The sequence below is a fragment of the Schistocerca cancellata genome, chromosome 3 (genome assembly GCF_023864275.1).
Source record: "Schistocerca cancellata isolate TAMUIC-IGC-003103 chromosome 3, iqSchCanc2.1, whole genome shotgun sequence".
NCBI classification, from domain to species: Eukaryota; Metazoa; Arthropoda; class Insecta; order Orthoptera; family Acrididae; genus Schistocerca; species Schistocerca cancellata.
Genome location: NC_064628.1, coordinates 176511947 through 176532519, shown reverse-complemented (window position 1 = coordinate 176532519; position 20573 = coordinate 176511947).

Here is a 20573-nt window from a genome sequence, read left to right as displayed (position 1 = left end):
CCTGTTGACTAATGTACTCAGTCTTTTAGCCTCCCTAATAGCTTATAGAATTCATATTGCTATCAGTGCCAGACACAAACTATTTGCACATGCGATATTTCATTATTTCACCGTTATTCTTAGTGCTCAAATAAGTTTCAATTTCGCAGGTTATGTCTATATTCTATCCTGTTCAGTTCCAGCCACAGCTCTATTGAAATAACGAACACTTCACTGGGCAACCAGCACTGTGTTAATTTCATATGCAAATAAATTCCATAACCCATGTGATTGTTCTTGATCTAAGGCCTCTGTTCCGAAACAATTACATGTGAGGCATTCAAAAAATTACAGAATCTAGTATTAACAAATTGCATTGTCATTAACTGCTATATTATTAAACAAAGAATCCATTTATTTCCACTAAGATCACAACATTATTAAAAATAAATTGTAATGTTACTAAACTACGAAAAGTAGTTAGGTAAAGCTCTCATTCGGTCTTCTGATAACTGTCACTAAAGGTCTCACACATAGAATTTCTTCAAATCTTTGTGAGGAAACAAACCCTCCTCCCCCACCCCGTTCATTATCTTTATTAGCTAATAAATAGCTTCCCCCCATGAACCATGGACCTTGCCATTGGTGGGGAAGCTTGCGTGCCTCAGCGATAAAGAGGGATGTACCGCAGGTGCAACTACAATGGAGGGGTATCTGTTGAGAGGCCAGACAAACGTGTGGTTCCTGAAGAGGCAGGGCAACATTCTGGATGATTGACTGATCTGGCCTTGTAACACCAACCAAAACGGCCTTCCTGAGCTGGTACTGTGAACATATGAAAGCAACAGGAAAGTACAGCCATAATTTTTCCCGAGGGCATGCAGTTTTACTGTATGGTTAAATGGTGATAGCGTCCTCTTGGGTAAAATATTCCGGAGGTAGAATAGTCCCCATTTGGATCTCTGGGCGGGGACTACTCAGGAGGACGTTGTTATCATGAGTAAGAAAACTGGAGTTCTACGGATCAGAGCGTGGAATGTAAGATCCCTTAATCGTAGGGTTAGAAAATTTAAAAAAGGAAAAAGGATAGGTTGAAATTGGATATAGTGGGAATTAGTGAAGTTCGACAGCAGGAGAAACAAGACTTCTGGTCAGGTGAATACCGGACTATAAATACAAAATCAAATAGAGGTTGTGTAGGAGTAGGTTTAATAATGAATAAAAAATAGGAATGTGGGTAAGCTACAATAAACAGCATAGTAAACGCATTATTGTTGCCAAGATAGACACGAAGCCCATGCCTACTACAGTAGTACAAGTTTATATGCCAACTAGCTCTGCAGATGATGAAGAAATTGGTGAAATGTATGATGAGATAAAAGACATTATTCAGGTAGAGAAGGGAGAAGAAAATGTAATAGTCATGGGTGACTGTAATTCGAGATTACGAAAAGGAAGAGAAGGAAACATAGTAGGTGAATATGGATTGAGGGTAAGAATTGAAAGAGGATCCGTCTGGTCGAATTTTGCACAGAGCAGAATCATAAAAGAAAGTTATATACATGGAAGAATCCTGGAGATACTAGAAAGTATCAGATAGATTATACTCGTATAATGGTAAGACAGAGATTTAGGAACCGGGTTTTAAATTGTAAGACATTTCCAGGAGCAGATGTGGACTCTGATCACATCTATTGGTTATAAACTGTAGATTAAAACTGAAGAAACTGCAAAAAGGTGGGAGTTTAAGGAGATGGTATCTTGATAAACTGACTATACCAGAGGCTGTACAGAGTTTCAGGGAGAGTATGAGGGAACAATTGACAGGAATCTGGGAAAGAAATACAGTAGAAGAAGGAAGGGTAGCTCTGAGGGATGAAGTAGTGAAGGCAGCAGAGGATCAAGTAGCTCGTGGTCCTCCGGTAGCGTTCTCGTTTCCCGCGCCCGGGTTCCCGGGTTCGATTCCCGGCGGGATCAGGGATTTTCTTTGCGGTGTGATGACTGGGTGTGATGACTGGGTGCTGTCCTTATGTTAATTAGGTTTAAGTAGTTCTAAGTTCTAGGGGACTGATGACCATAGACGTTAAGTCCCACAGTGCTCAGAGCCATTTGAACCATTTTTTTTTTCTAAGCAAAGAAGGGAAAGCAGAAAGGTGGAAGGAATATATAGCGGGTCTATACAAGAGCGCTGTACTTGAGGGCAATATAATGGAAATGGAAGAGGATATAGATGTAGATGAAGTGGGGGATATGTTACTGCAGTCGAAACAAAGCCCCGGGAGTATACAACATTCCATTAGAACTAATGACAGCCTTAGCAGAGATAGTCCAAACAAAACTCTACCATCTGGTGAGCAAGATGTATGAGACAGACGACATTCCCTCAGACTTCAAGAAGAATGTAGTAATTCCAATCCCAAAGAAAGCAGGTGTTGACAGATGTGGAAATTACCGAACTGTCAGTTTAATAAGCCACTTATGCAAAATACTAACACGAATTCTTTACAGACGAATGAAAAAACTGGTAGAAGCCGACCTCGAGGAAGATCAGCTTGGATTCCGTAGAAATGTATGAACATGTGAGGCGATACTGACCTTACGACTTGTCTTAGAAGCTAGATTAAGGAAAGGCAAACCTACGTATCTAGCATTTGTAGACTTAGAGAAAGCTTTTGACAAAGTTGACTAGAATATTCTATTACAAATTCTACAGCTGGCAGGGTAAAATAAAGGAAGCGGAAGGCTATTTACAATTTGTACAGAAACCAGATGGCAGTTATAAGTGTCAAGGGGCACGAAAGGGAAGCAGTTGTGGGAAGGGAGTGAGACAGAGTTCTACTCTGAGCAAGCAGTAAAGAAAACAAAAGAAAAATTCAGAGTAAGTATTAAAATCCATGGAGAAGAAATATAAACTTTGAGGTCCGCCGATGACATTGTAATTCTGTCAGAGACAGCAAAGGACTTGGAAGAGCAGTTGAACGGAATGGACAGTGTCTTGAAAGGAGGATATAAGATGAACATCAACAAAAGCAAAACGAGGATAATGGAATGTAGTCGAATTAAGTTGGGTGATGCTGAAGGAATTAGATTAGAAAATGAGGTACTTAAAGTAGTAAAGATGTTTTGCCATTTGGGGAGCAAAATAACTGATGATGGTCGAAGTACAGAGGATATAAAATGTATACTGGCAATGGCAAGGAAAGCGTTTCTGAAAAAGAGAAATTTGTTAACATCGAGTATAGATTTAAGTGTCAGGAAGTCGTTCCTGAAGGTATTTGTATGGAGTGTAGCTATGTATGGAAGTGAAACATGGACGATAAATAGTTTGGACAAGAAGAGAATAGAAGCTTTCGAAATGTGGTGCTACAGAAGAACGCTGAATATTATATGGGTAGATCACATAACTAATGAGGAGGTATTGGATAAAATTGGGGAGAAGAGGAGTTTGGGGCACAACTTGACAAGAAGAAGGTACCGGTTGGTATGACATGTTCTGAGGTATCAGGGGATCACAATTTTAGCATTGGAGGGCAGCTTGGAGAGTAAAAATCGTAGGGGGGAGCAAGAGATGAATATACTAAGCGCATTCAGAAGTATGTAGGTTGCAGTAAGCAGTGGGAGATGAAGAAGCTTGCACAGGATACAGTAGCATGGAGAGCTGCAACAAACCAGTCTCAGGACTGAAGACCACAACAACAACGTGCTGAACGAGAATTATCCGGTAAGGACCGGCGTAAACATTTTGACGTTGCTTGCTTAAGCTCTTAAGAGTCGATGACTTAGGGAGTTTTCTTAATAAGACGTTATCGCCTGAGGTATATGTCACTGTTCCACCCACTTAACGATCTAATTTGGCCTTCCTCAGTCACGCAGCATGCTTTAGTGATTCACGCACGTCGTCCAACAACGACTTCCTGTCTTTGCTTGGCTGAACCATGATCGATAAAGATTTAATCCACACAACAGATTCGAGTGTGATGTATACTATATCCATTGGAGTATGCCTGGTGGATTACTGCAGCATGTTATTGTGAGTCTCTTCAGAGCCCGACACGTACTCTGCTGCCCACTTATATTGTTTCATTGCTGCACAGTTGCGAATAAATCTGTAAGTCTATAAATATACATTCAACTGGTGACGCTTCGGCATGATATCGTGATGGCAAGATATGCTTAACGTCTAAATTTTAACATACACTGAAACTTCCTGGCAGATTAAAACTGTGTGCCCGACCGATACTCGAACTCGGGACCTTTGCCTTTCGCGGGCAAGTGCTCTACCACACATACACTCCTTGCAAGCCCTGCTGGTATAATGTGATGCATTATCTGACAGAATAGCTCTCGGCTTACCAGCCTTAGGCTCAACATTGGCATAACATTAGTAGACGTTACTGAGTTCATTTAACGCAAATTTAAAACATGTCCTAAAAGGCAGTTACATATTTAAATCTACCTCTTGGAGTCTCAAGTAATCCGACCACATCACAAGATACTATCGCCGAAGTATCTGATGGAACTATTACTGTAGTACTAACTTAGTGCTGTAATTAATAAGTTTTACTTTTTGGCATAGGGTGCACAACTTAAGAATATTTTGTATTGTTCGTTTCATGTTACAAAACAATATGGTTTGACTTTATCGTTACAATTAGTGGCACTAAAATGTCCCCAGGAGTAATGAGTATTCCATACGAATTCAGAGACGTAATTTTCAGGTATTCGCTCTTTCCAGTTTCCTTTATTGATATTCGCTCGATAAACAGGACCCCCGAATGTGATTTATTATCGAATAATCAATTATTGTCTTCACCTGCTTTTAAAGCACTTATTATACGATTCCAGTTCAAATGTTCTTGTAAGACCGATAAATTTTTACACATATATGTGTAACCCTTTCGAAACGGCACATTTTTCACTAGTGTTACCTTAAAATTCTGGTTATTTTCAATTGTATGGTCTTCATCATTTAATCCTTGCAGTAATCGAGATTGTGCATGGGCTACTACATTATCACTCTCTTTAGTGTATCTAATATCGATATGCTATTCTTGCAACAGCAGTGCCCTCCTCATTAGCCTTGCCCATAACAGTTTACAGGTCATTAAATACGTGACACCCTTATGGCCGCAGTGTATATTGGTCCCTTCCCGTTTACAGAATACCTAAATTTATGCTGCGAATAAGGCGCATCTATCGAACGAAATGATGTTAATAAATTCCACAATGTCAGGGTCTTTTTTTTAACACCATCGCACCGATCCCAGTAGCCGACGCATTGATTGCGATATAAAAATCCTTTTCCATATCCGGATGACTCAATGAGTCGGAGTTAACTAATCCTTCCTTGATTTTAGCGAAAACTGCGCTGCAACCAGCAGTCCATTGTCATCTTATGTTCTGTCTTCACAAAGTTAGTAAAACAGCGTTATTTAATCATCCATTCGGTAAAAACTTTCGAAAAAACGTCTTACTTTGCAGTTTTTACACTCTGCAGCTTCTAGTAACATGGAAGTCATTTGCTCCTGCCTTAACACATGTCCCATCATCCTGCCCCTTTTCTTTATCAGCGTCTTCCACATATTCTTTTCTTCTGCGATTCTGCACCGAACCACCTCATTACTTACGTTATCAGTCCACGTAATTTTCAACATTCGTCTGCACCACCTCATCTGAAATGCTTCGGTTATCATCTGTTCCGGTTTTCCCACATTTCTTGATTCCCTGCCATACAATGCTGTGCTCCTGAAGTAGATTCTCAGAAATTTCTTCCTTAGATTAAGGCTTATGTTTGATACCAGTAGATTTCTCTTGGCCGTACCAGTTTTACCCGAGTTCGTCTGCTTTTGATGTCCTCCTTGCTCCTTCTGTTATTGTTTATTTTGCTGCCTAGGAAGTAGAATTCCTGAACTTTATCTATGTCGTGACCATCAATCCCGATGTTAAGTTTCTCGCTGTTCCCATTTTTGCTATTTCTCATTACTTTGCCTTTCTTTGATTTATTCTCATGTTCTTTACTATTAGACTGTTCATTCCATTTAGTAGAACATATAATTCTTCTTCATTTTCACTCAGGATGGCATTATCATCAGCGAATCGTGTCATTGATATCCTTCCACGTTGAATTTTAATTCCACTGCTGAACGTTTCTTTCATTTCTAGCATTGCTTCTTCGATGTACAGATTGGCCAGTAGGGGCCAAAGACGACATCCCTGTCTTACATCTTTTTTAATCCGAGCACTTTGTTCTTTGCCATCCACTCTTATTATTCTCTCTTGGATCTTATACGTATTTTGTATTACTCATCTCTCCCTATAGCTTATCTCTATTTTTCTCAGAATTTCGAACATCTTCCACCAGTTACATTTTCGAACATCTTGTACCATTTTACATTGCCGAACGCTTTTTGCAGGTCGACAGTTCCTATGAACGTGACTTGATTTTTGTTTAGTCTTGCTTCCAGTACCAACTGTAACGTCAGAGTTACCTCTCTTGTGCCTTAAGCTCTCCTACAGCCAAATGATCGTCATCTAACACATTCTCTATTTCTTTATTATTCTTTCATATATATTGCTACAAGCCATTTTAATGCATGAGCTGTTAAGCTGCTGGTGTGATTATCGTCGCACTTGCCAGTCTTATGGTCTTCGGAATTGTGTGGATGACATTGTACCGAAAGTCAGTTGGTATGTCATCGGTATCATATATTCTAAACACTAACGTGAATAGTCGTTCTTTTGCCCTAAAAATTTTAATTTATGTCTTCCAAACTTAGCTTTCGTCAAGTTCTCTGTGACGCCATATTCCTTAATTTGGCCGATACCTTTCTTAAAAAGCCAATATGCTCTGCCCTCGTAGGGGTTGCAATTAATAAATCACAGAAGTAGTCACCCTCTCTAGGAAATCCGATCCTAGTACAGTATTCAATGACGTGACAAAAAAAAATACCACTTACGTTTAATCCAAAGGGTAGTTCATTAAAGCGGTAACTCCTACCAGCAAAAATAAAGGCTGTGCATTTGCTAAATTCTTTAGATAACTTTATCTGCTAATATGAGGAACGTTAATCGATCAAGGTTAATTAGTTCACACTGTGAAAGCCTTGCACTAATTCTTCGATATTTTCTGGTATCGTTATGACTAGTTTAATAATTTTTTTTATATCTCTTGTATCCAATATAAGGTGAATACTCCCATCAGATTTGGATACTGCTAATAAGGAACTACTATATAGTGAATTAGATGGTTTGGTAATGCCCAAATCTAACATTTTCTTAATCCACTTTGTGACACTTTCCTTCTTGGCCCAGCGATTGGAATAAAAGGTTTTAGAATATGTTTGATGTGGATACACATCCATCGCATAAAGATAAATCTTGATCACACCCGGCTTTATCAAACACTTCCAAATATTCCTTTAACGAACTAGCTAATACATTCTGCTGGACTTCAGTTAAATGTTCATGTTTGACTACTTTATTCTCGATAGTGTTTTCAACCTCTGATGAGTTGTCTGTTGGTAAACCACTTAATCCACTATTGTCATTTAAATACCATATTTTATTACCTAATTAATTAATCTTTCCTCTGGCAGGCTCTGCCATGCAATTCCTATTTACTCGAACAGTAATTCTTCCATCACTGGATAGGGTACGTACCCCTTTCAAGAAGTCGATTACTCCATTTATGTCCTTCACAACATCCCAGGACAGATGCATGGATAAGATAGTGCAGGAGCTGCCAAGAAGATACGTAATACTCGCCGGCCGGTGTGGCCGAGCGGTTCTAGGCGCTACAGTCTGGAACCGCGCAGGTTCGAATCCTGCCCCGGGAATGGACGTGTGTGATGTCCTTAGGTCAGTTAGGTTTAAGTAGTTCTAAGTTCTAGGGGACTGATGACCTCAGAAGTTAAGTCCCATAGTGCTCAGAGCCATTTGATTTTTGAACATAATACTCTTTACCTTCTGCAACCAGTTCTATCAGCGCCTAAGACTCCACAGGAACGGCACGACTACTAAACGCACCTGACAGCGTACGTTTGAAACTGGCAACACAGGCAATCTTTGTTTCTATTCTATTATTTGAACAGACAAATGCTCATCACACTAAGAGTCTCTCTAGTATCGAGCAGGATGTTTACAGTTTCCTTATTTATTGAAGCCTCTAACATTGCCTGTACCATTTCAATAGATTTTATTTTCCCCCCACTCGGATTTTGTACTAATAGTTCTCGAATGTCCATCACATCGTTGCATCTTAGCACTCTTACTTCTAATGATGTTTCGCATTCCTCTTTACGACCAGTTACATCTGGAAGGCGTAAAAATGATGGCTGTAGTTTGTTGATTCAGTGGTCCTGTCATTATTCCCTTCTTCTACAACTACCACTCATACATGGTTAGGAGCCGCCCTTTAACAGTCTTGATTACACGGCCTATTTTCAGTTTTGTTTGCCATTTGAGGTTGAATATACTGCCCTGACGTCTCTATTACGTTTGCAGGCGCTGTCCACGGAAGAGCCGATAGTTTACCCCATTGGATGTCTCTTATTTCATTATTCTCCGGTGGCATGTTATGATCGTTATATTTCCGCGTCTATGTATACTTTAATGAACCGCTAATACTGTCGTTCCGCCTCAGTTCATAATATATATTATAATTATTGTGCATAGCATAGTTGTTATTATGACAGTTATCCTGCTGATGATCATGTGAATTGGACCTTCTATTTCCCGAATGATCGCTGTTATACGGATTAATGTTGTGGTAACTTCGATTATTCGTATTATCGTTATTACACTGCGATTTCCCGTTGCGATGGTTTCAATTAAAACAATTACCGTGATATACATTGTTCGGATTCACATTAGATATCCGATTTCTGTCCGAACTGCTAGCGTCGTCTCGGATTACATCTAGCGAGTCTGTCACTGGCTGCAATTGATCTAAGTCGTCATTGGGCACATTAATTAGTTCATCTCGCAAGTGAATTGGTAATTTTACTTTCAGTATTCTTAAATCCTTCCTGTGGTTAATGGGTTCATACCAATATCGGATCTTACTTATGTAGCTATCGCAATACTTTCGAAGTGTGCCCTTTTTCGCTTTGTAAAATTCTAGACCATAAATCTCGTTTCTAAATCTGTTTTGTTAACTCTTCGACCAGTAATTTGCAATAAATTATTTTTCAAATTCGTAGTACGACGTACAAGTTTCAGCTTCCTCAGACGCCCGTGTCGGGATTTCACTACTGGTTTTCGACACTATAAACCGAATTTTGATGTGCTCTATGATTTAGGAAACATATTTCGAAAGCTTTTTATGAATATCTTAAGGTGGACAGAATTTTTGTCTGTGAAAAACGTATGGAAACGTCTGGCTTTACATATACTGTTTTCGGCTTTTGTCTACGAAGTTGTACTTCGCCGGTCAGAATGTCGATTCCCGTAATTTGAATCTTCGCTACTGCTAACCGATTTCTCCAGGCAGCCTTTCCACCTCCTTATCCTTATCTCTGGACTGATCGTTGAACGTTGATCGGACAATCTATCCACAGATTTAACTTCAGCTGACTCATCTTGCATACGGAATAATTGGTTGTTGACTCTAACAAGCATGAATTTCTGAGATGACCTTTCCTTTAATATTCTAAAACTAGGCTTTAAATTGTTCTATGATTTCGGTCTTTCCGGGTATTGATGATTCCTGCTTGATCGATTTCCTAAGTGACTCTACAGCATTCTGTAGTTGAGATCGTACATCCTCTAATTTGGTCTCCGTCTACTCGGACATTTCTTCATCTATCTTTTTGGTCTGACTCATTAAATAATTGTCACTATACTTTTGGCTTGTTAACTATAGGTATTTTACTTTGATCAATAGATCATCTATTCTATCCGACACAGCAGACTGTTCTTTACGTATCTGTTTCATATCCTTCTGTAAAGTGTTTCCCTATCTCTGTAAGGTATCATGCTTACGACTTGCTGACTTTAAGTCCTGTCTCAGTTTCTCGAGTTCGTTAGACTACCTGTCGTCTCTTCCTTTGTTTAGAGCCTCTAACGGTTTAATTGCCTGTTTGGATTTCCTCCTTAAATTCTCGGTCTTTCTGATACCATTCTTCCCCATATTACCGTTCTTGTACCTCCGCTCCCACTTCATTTGAATGTTTACCAACTCTGTTAGGTTGTACAGTTGAATGACTATTGGGTACCGACATGCCGCCGATATTGCTTTCAGCCGTTTCCGTGACAAACAGTAAGTATATTCCTGTCGCATTTGATAACTCTAATTATCCTCCGCTATTCATTTGTCCAGGGATACGTTTTCTATCCTATTATCACCGATCTGTGTTCCCTCCTCCCTAGTCACATCAACTACAGTTGATCTCAACCTATAGGACTTCTTTGACATGGTCAAGTAATACAAATTACTACCAAACAACGCTATCACGACTACAGATACACTACACACAAATATTGTCTGAGCTACAATATCAAATCAAAATCGTGACAAACCTGCCGTAGCCATCCGCCAGCTGTTGCAGTATGTTTAGTTGAAACACAATGACCTATGACTCAGACATTAAATATAGATTACTACGCAAAGCTCGTCGTGTAACTTATTTCGATACCTATCTGTGTTTTGTGTCTTCTATAATACCTGTACGCGTGCCTCCCTCAGGCACGACGTCTGTCGCATTCAGTTCTTTGTAGTACTTCCTCCCTGTCACTCCTGGCGTAGTTTCTCGAAGACAGTGTACAAGTACCAGGAGCAACTGTACCCGAATGGTTACTTCGTTCGTATACAGTCACCAACTAATTCTTAAAATCACGTGATGAAACCGTATATTGTCGATTTGTTACCTTCGAGCCCCACGTTGCCACGCCATTTGTGATTCCTCCTTTAGCTGCCTACCAGCAGTTCCACGATAAGCCAAAGTGTAATGTCTTGATTCCATTCCCAGGCTGTGTTCTTCACCTCGTTGAGATACGAGAAAGCGAGGCGACACAACACTATTCGTTGTTGCAGTCAATATTAATTGATTATGGCCGCTATTTGCACTAATTTGAGTCAGATAATAAGTTTAGATTCAAATTATTACTGTCAGCTAGCTGCGTTGTTTGGCGGTTGTCGCCAAAGATACTCATTAACAGTTACTAGGCGACAGATTTTTTTTTATTTGCGTAGCACATGTACACCGAATTAATTCCTTCAAAGGTCACAGGGTTCATTTAACACAGCACATTGTCTAGTCCGTTGAAACTTATTTCCTTTATTATTATTGTGGAATACAGTATTATTATTACTATTACTATTATTATTATTATTGTTCAGAGATAATCCAATACACGGTTCACTTCTCGTGATCTGCGTTCAAAACCGTACGAAACTACAGAGTTTTTATTAAGACAATTTCTCTGATATGATTTACTACTATGAACTGTCATACTTTAGCGAGATAATAAATGTCCAAACAGGATCTATAACAGAAAGTAAAGTTGCAACGCGATGTTTGAATAGTAGCTTCCGCAAGATCTAAAGTTCTTAAATTGGAATTAATGATATTGATCCTTTATCGACTGAAATTTTCCCTAGATTTTAGCGTTATCTCAGTTCTGTCAGTTTTCGTACTTTTGACAATAAATTGAATGAACAGCGATTTACTTTTGAGTAGCCATGCTTTCAGTGAAAATAAGTTTTTCCCCCGGTGGCTTATGAACTTAAGAGACGCGAATACTATGGATTCAAACGCTAAAAGCTCGGACGCTACAGCCTCGAATACAAAGACTCCCAGACGCTAAATGCGTTAACAATCAGGGCGTCGGGTCTGAATAGCAGATGTAAGACAAAAGGGACGTTCGTTAGAAACACTTTAAATGAAGCTCCTTGTTACTTTGCTTATAATACTCTATTCTATTGGCGCCAATTGTTCTTTTATTTAGTTTCCATACTTTATAACGGGAATTCATGATCCGATATGAAATACAGGAAATATTCATGACCAGTTCGAATAAATTTTAGTTTAAAAAAAAAAAGGCCAGATATGTAATGAGGGAATTACAGTTTCCAAATTATGGGTAAAACTTCATGAAACATTTCGCGTGAAATCTTACTCTGTGCCTTCAGCGACGAAGGCTGCAATTGACCAAGAGATTTAGAGAACGTTAGTTATCGGAATTGTAGAGCGATAGGAGAATGAGTACAGCAGTCCGATTCATGCATAAGGCAACGTTCACAGTTGTGTTGGATGTCAGAGCAATCAACAAGGAGAAAATAAGCCTTTGAATTCTGAGCAACCATTACAGAGTTTAACTGAGTGAAATTTCTGAGTAACTTAGACCTCACCAGGAGTTAATGGGAACTTTTACTGCACCGAGAATGCCGGAGAGTACACAACGCTTCCGCATAGCCGTCGAAGTTATCAATTAAAGAGACACCCAATTGCTTTTAATATACCGCCAGCTCCCTTTACGACAGCAGTTGACTAGGTAATGGGCGTCATCCACTTTACTCCATCACTGCCTATGTTGATGACTTTTCATTATTTGAGCATCCTGGGAAGAACTTCTCGCCGGGCGGTGTGACCGAGCAGTTCTAGGCTCTTTAGTCTGGAACCGCACGACCACTACGGTCGCAGGTTCGAATCCTGCCTCGGGCATGGATGTGTGTGATGTCCTTAGGTTATTTAGGTTTAAGTAGTTCTAAGTTATAGGGGGCTGATGACCTCAGATGTTAAGTCCCATAGTGCTCAGAGCATTTTTTTTTTAATTTCTTGACCTCTTATATCGTGCCCTCAGTGAGTTAAAGATGGAGGGAGTTCATTAGGACGTCATTAAGACAACTAAAAACATACCGGCACAGACGTGTTGGAACACTTGAAAGCTAGTTATGTGTTTAATAAGTTTAGCATCGATTCTCCGTTGGGCCCAGTCGACTTTCACTTCATCTGTTAAATAAAGTTTGTAATGAATTTTGGACACATACCACATGATGTAGCGGCTATGTCTTTGATTAGTTATCAAAACGTCCTCGGTCTCGGTTTCGAAACCCACTACTGCTTAAACATTGATCAATAATCATCATTGGCCCCCGGAGGCTTCTAGCACAAGAAGTTACACTTATTCCGCCAACGAAATTGTCAAAGAGGGTGGAAGGTCAGACAGGTTTAGGACACACTCTAGTCCTTGGGGTGTGAAGCTGCTCCTAATTGCGGAAGGATCAGCAATGATCATTGACATGTGAATGCAGAAGAGAATGGAACCAACTGCATTAAAGAGGTCAGTGAAGTGAAATGGAAGGAATACAATGATTTCTGGACAGATGAGCGTAGGGTAATATTAAAAGCACCAGAAAATTGTATAACGACAGAAGGATTCGTTATGAATAGGTAGGTAGGGCAGAGAGTGTGTTATAGTGTACAGTTCAGTGATAGGGTTGTTCATATCAGAATCGACAGCAAACCAACACCGATAGTAGAAAGCTGAAGGTGAAGAGTTAGAGTAAGTGTATGAGGATATCGAATGAAAAATATAGTTACATACAAGGAGACGAAAATCTAATAGTCATGGGGGACTGGAATGTAGATGTTGGTGAAGAAGTAGAAGGAAAGGTTAGAGTAGATAGAATATGGGCTTAGGACAAGGAATGAGAGAGGAGAATGACTAGTTGAGTTCCGTAATAAATTTCAGTTGGTACTAACGAATACTCTGTTCATAAACCACAAGAGCAGTAGGTATACATGGAAAAAGCCGGGTGACACTACAAGAATGTAGTTAGAGCACATAATTGTAAGATACTCGATTGTAAGGCGTAACCAGGAGCAGATATAAACTCAGATCACAACGTAGTAGTGATGAAGAGTAGGCTGAAGTTAAAGAGATTAGTCAGAAAGAATAAGCACGTAAACAAGTAGGATACAGAATCACTAAGGAATAACGTGACACGCTTGAAAATTTCTAAAGCTATAGATATAAGCATAAGGAATATCTCAGTAGACAGTACAGTTGAAGAGGAATGGACATCTCTAACAAGGGCAATCACAGAAGTTGGAATGAAAATCATAGGTAAAGAGAAGGTAACTACGAAGAAACCATGGGTAACAGAAGAAATACTTCAGCTGCTCGATTAAAGAAGAAACTACAAAAATGATCAGGGAAATTCTGGAATACAGCAATACTAGTCACTGGTGAATCAAATAAATAGGAAGAGGCTGCATGAAATATGTGAAGAAGTGGAAATGGAAACGTTTGTCAGAAGTACTGACTCAGCTTGTAGGAAAGTCAAGAAACCTTCTGTGAAACCAAAAGCAATTGTGGCAACATTAAGAGTGCTATGGGAATACGATTGTTAAACTCGAAGGAGAGAGCGCATAGGTGGTAACAGAACAACTATTCCCGTTGGTATGTAGAATGTGTGAGTCTGGCGACATATCATCTGACTTTCAGAATACTATCATCCTCACCATTTTGAGAACTGAAGAAGCTGACAAGCGGGAGGATTGTTGCTCAGTCAGCTCAACAGCTCATGCATCAAAATCACTTACAAGAATAATTTACCGAAGAATGGAAAAGAATGGTGAGTAAGTGTTGACGATGAGCTGTTTCGCTTTATTAAAGGTAAAGGCACCAGGGAAACCATTCTGTCGTTGCGACTGATAATGGAAGGAAGATTAAAAACAAGAAAGAGACGTTTATAGAATCTGTCTACCTGGAAGAAGCTTTCGACAATGTAAACGGTGGAAGATGTTCGAAATTTTGAGAAAAATTGTGCTAAGCTATAGGGAAACACTGGTAATACACAATATGTACAGGAGCAGAGGAGGAATGACAAGAGTGGACGACCAAGAACGAAGTGCTGGGATTAAAAACGGTGTAAGACAAGGATGTACCCTATCGCCCTTACTGTTCAATCAGTACGTCGACGAAACAATGTCGGAAATAAAAATGAAGATCCAGGAGTGGAATCAAAATTCACGGTGAAAGGATATCAGTGATATGATTCGCTGATGATATTGGTATCCTGACTGAAAAAAAAGAAAAGTTATATTATCTCGTGATTGGAATGAACAATCTATTGAATACAGGACATGCGCAGAGAGTAAACTGCTGAAAGACGAAGGTAATGAGACATAGCAGAAATGAGAACAGCGAGGAACTTAACATCAGGATTGATCGCCACGATGCGGGTGAAGCTACGGAATTCTACTAAGTAGGCAGCAAAATAACGAATGGCGAACGGAGGAAGGAGGAAATCAAAGCAGACTAAAAACTGAAACATCCTGGCAGAATAAAATGATGTTCCGGACCGAGCACGACACGGGACCCGTCCTCAAAGCTTCAGTTCTGCCCTTACCTCGTCTCTTACTTTCCAAACTATAAAGAAGCTGTGAGGAAAGGTCGTGCTTGGGAAGCTCAGTTGGTAGAGCATTTACCCGCAAAATGCACTCAGTTTTAATCTGGCAAAGATCCCGAGTTCGAGTTTCGGTCCGGCACACAGTTTTAATCTGCCAGGAAGTTTCATATCAGCGCACACTCCACTGCTGAGTGAAAAATTCTTTCCAGACAAACACTGATAAAAGGGTTATTCGGGCCAAGAGATGTCTACTAGTTTCAGACACAGGCCCTAATCTGAGGAAGAAATTTCTGATAATTTACGTTTGGAGCGCAGCATTGTATGGTAGTGGAACATGGACTGTGGGAAAACTGGAACAGATGGGAATCGAAGAATTCTAGATGTGGGGCTGTGGACTGATAGGGTAAGGAATGAGGAAGATCTTGGCAGGATCGGAGAAATAGAATTATGTAGAAAATGCTGACAAGGAGAAGGGACAGGATGATCCGACATCTGTTAAAACATGAGGGAATAACTTCCATGGTACTACAGGCAGCTGTAGAAGGCAAAAACTGTAAAGGAAGACGGAGACTGGAATATACACAGAAAATAATTGAGGACGTAGGTTACATGTGCCACTCTGAGATGAAGAAGTTGGCGTGGAATTCGTGGCGGGCCGCATTAAACGAGTCGGAATACTGATGACAAACAAAACAGAAAAATAGAATAATGTAGTATGAATCAGAACCAGCAAACACTTTTGAAGATATTCGTTGTGATTTGTTATCAGGATTACTCCTACACCACCAAGATTAAGCACAACAATTATACCCACGCTCAGATGGGTGCCAATATGGGATCGGATCCCTATGAAGTCAAAAGTCGAAGATGAGACTAAATGGTGGCCCCCACCAGCAAAAAAATAACTGCGTAGAAGAAAATTACATCAATACTCAGAGAGGATTGGCCACAATATGGCATTTAAATTAACGTTTTACTCTATCCTCTTTGAACAGATGTCATTGCGCTACATACTGCAAAGCTTTATCATGTTTAATTAAATGTAGGCACACAACAGCCTGCCCATACGAACACTAGCACGAGAAAAGAGAACATTATTCCCGATGTGGTCTCACGATTACACAAAAGGTCGGAAGAATTAATACCACCTAATATATGACGTTAGATATTTATATAAATTAGGGCTATGTGAAGAGTGTAGCAGGTAAGAAAGGGATTAAGACGATACTGAGGATTATTATGGTTGAACAGGCATCATATGACATGGAAGTAAATTTAGCCTCAGTAAAAGTAGTTTTATCGATCTGGAGGTCTCTTTTAAAAGGGAGCTGGACATATCTTGGTGTTACAACTTAAGAAAAAGAGAAACCAAATAAATCCTGGCATTTCCCTGAAGTGATTTGTGGACATTTGCCTGAAGTAATTTGTGGAAACCACGGAAAGCTTAAATCAGGAGGATTGGCTGTAGATTAGAGTCTCCACCCTCCCGAATACAAGGTCACCCTGTTTAAAACACTGCTATCTCATTCGGTTTACCCTAGTGACAAAACTCTTTACACATAAGTTATTTAATCATGCAAAAGGCTAATGCTACAGGGGAAATTCATTACTCACTCAGCCACTGCGCAATACTACACACAGTATTCACACATTGATACACAACACTACACATACATACAATCAGCTAACATCAGGACTATATTGTGTTCTTAACTTCCCATTTGACAGTCAGAAAGGGCTAGTATACCATTGTAAAAAGTGAAAGGCTAAACTTCAAAAGAGGGTAACGTGTTGTTATTACACACACCGCATAGTTTTGCTATAACTTTTTACAGGAAAGAGAAAAGACCAAATGCATAGTCTGAATACGTGAAGTGGAACGATACATGTTTTGTGATCGTTATTAGTATTTAGTTCTTTTATAGTGCTTACGACACACCGAATCTGTACTACCTACTTAAACTTTCATCTATACAATTTAATGCTTAACAGGCGCTTTTAACTACCTTTTTATATAAGATTGATTTAGCAGTTTTTCCCTTGCCACTTTATTGAACATGACAGAAAACTGTGTTTCAAATTCTGTTTTTTTTTTCTTTCTTGGTACTTGTAATGTTTCTCTCGATCTTGTTTCGTGTACTTGGACAGAGCAGTTTGTGGGGTAATGGTCTAAGTTATTTTGGATGTGTGCAAGTGACTGGTAAGTATACTCAAATCATACAGCTCATATGCCAGTGTTTTGGACAGATCTTCATAATGAGCTCGACTACTGTTTGCAAGTACATCTGTGTGTCCACACAACTTTGACTGAGAATCAGTAATCATTCCTAGATATTTTGCATATGTTACCGTGTGTATAGAGGTGTCATATACATTTAACAGTATCATTCTCCCTCTTCAAACTGAAATTTATGGCATCAGTTTTATTAATTTCCAACGTCACTTTATTGCTTAAGGGTCAATTGTATACTTTCTTGGGAGTTTCATTTTCATTCTCTGCAAGGACTTTTCTTCATTTCTTAGTGAATAAAGATCTGCTGTCATCAGACAAAAAGGGTTTATTTCCAGTGACAAAAACTACTGAGAGTGTCACTTGTATATCAGGATCATACTTCGTTGAAAAACACCTACATTAATGTGTTTTGGGTCTCGTAAATTTTTTACTGAACGTTTAGATTTATTTGAAGTACGTGTTATCTCTACTCATTGAACAACCAATCTGCTAGATATCCTCTAAGACAAAAAAAAAAAAAAAAAAAACGACGCACAAAGAAGAAATTATCTGATTGGCCCGGAGATCAGTAGTATTGATGTTTATGTACACACAAACAAATGCTTACAGTTTCAGAGAAATTGTATTATTTATTCAATGGAAAGAGCTTTTCAAATTCAACGTGTTAACATAGCGCTGCTTCGTCTCTGGCCCTTAGGCAAGTAGTTACTCGGCTTGGCATTGGTTGACAGTGTGCTTGAATGTCCTCCTGGTGGATATCGTGCCAAATTCTGTACAAGTGATCGTCAGAATCCCAAGTCGGATTGAGGGCCCTATCCATAATGCTCCAAACATTCTCTCAGTTGGGCACAAATCGGTGACATTGCTGGCAAAGCCAGGTTTTCCCAAGCACATAGACAAACAGCTGAAACTGTCGTCGTGTGATGTCGGACGTAACATTTCTGAACTATAAGCACAGAATAGCTTGCCATGAGAGCAACATAACGAGGCATGGAAAATCGTGGACCTAGCTGCTTATTTAGTATAATCGTATTCTCAACACTATGAAAAGTCATAGAAATATTTTGAAAATTGCGTGTGACACGCTTGTCATTGTCAAGAGCATCTCTATTGCATTCATTAATTATGTTTGTTAAGGGAGCTCTTACAAGGTCTGTGCTTTGATTTAGTACACACGTTGCTCATTCATTGATACATGTTTCTGTACAGTTTTAATGAATTCATGCTCTGTGGTTGGCAATAACATCATCAGATCTTAGTGTCCAATTATTTACAAGTGTTATGTAAGTTTCTATGGATTTTTGACGCAGCTTCTCTACAAATCTTCAAAAGTGCTCATTCACACAGTGGGCTTGGTGATGTAGTTCGCTTACTAGTATATCCCCCTCACTTATGAGAATGTTATTATGCCTTGGCATGTCCCTCCTAGTTTCCTTTTTTTACAAAAGGCCAGACTGATTTGCTCAAGATGGAGAAAACAAAAGTCAACCGATGACTTACAAGTGAAGACACACACACATACACACACAAAGTTTTGCAATAACCTGGTTCCCAGAACTGCACCAGGAAGGAGATACACGGCGCGTGGTGTCTGTAGTTTAACCATGCCTAGACGGTCAAAACCGCGGTCCGATCGCGTCCGCATCGTTACTTTGTGCCAGGAAAGGCTCACAACAAGGAAAGTGTGCAGGCGACTCGGAGAGAACCAAAGCGATGTTGTTCGGACATGGCGGAGGTACTGAGAGACTGGAACTGTCGATGAAATGCCTCGCTTAGGCCGCCCAAGGGCTACTACTGCAGTGGATGACCGCTGCCTACGGATTATGGCTCGGATAAACCCTAATAGCAACGCCACCATGTTGAATAATGCTTTTCGTGCAGCCACAGGACGTTGTGTTAAGACTCAAACTGTGTGCAATAGGCTGCATGATGTGAAACTTCGGACGTCCATGGCGAGGTCGATCTTTGCAACCACGACACCATACTGCGCGGAACAGATGGGCACAACAATATGCCGAATGGACCGCTCAGGAATGGCATCATCTTCTCTTCACCGATGAGTGTCGCATATGCTTTCAACCACACAATCGTCGGAGACGTGTTTGGACGCAATCCGGTCACGCTGAACGCCTTAGAGGTACTGTCCAGCAAGTGCAGAAAGGTGGAGGTTAGTGGCTGTTTTGGGGTGGAATTAGTGTGGGGCCGTTGTATGCCGCTGGTGGTCATGGAAGGCGCCGTAACAGCTGTACGATACGTGTATGCCATTCCCTGCCCGATAGTGCAACCATATCGACAGCATATTGGCGAGGCATTCGTCTTCATGGACGACAATTCGCGCCACCATCTTGCACATCTTGTGAATGACTTCCTTCAGAATAACGACATCGCTCGAATAGAGTGGCCAGCATGTTTGGCAGACGTGAACCCTATCGGACATGTTTGAGATAGGTTGAAAATGGCTGTTTATGGAAAACCTAAGCCACCAACTAGTCTGAGATATCTTCACCTAATCTCCGTTGAGGAGTGGGACAATCTAGATCAACAGTGTCTTGAGGAAGTGGATAGTATGCCATGACGAATACCTGCATGTATCAGTGCAAGAGGACATGCTACTGGGTATTATAGGTACTGGTGTGTACAGCAATCTGGACCAGCACCTCTGATGGTCTCTCTGTATGGTGGTAAAACATGCTAGATGTGGTTTTCATGAGCAATAAAAAGGGCGGAAATGATGTTTATATTGATCTCTGTCCCAATTTTATGTACAGTTTCCAGAACTCTCGGAACTGTGGTGATGGAAAACATTATTTGATATGTGTATTATTTAATTTATCCATGTCAGGCATGCATTTTCTGATACATAACACTGACACAGAATTTTCAAGGAAACGTGGTTTTTACAACATAGCTATCCCAGGAAACTAAATTCCCATTTTACAACCCTAGGGATTGATGTGTCATGTAACACTTGACAAACGAAGATAAAAATCGCAAATCCATCATAAA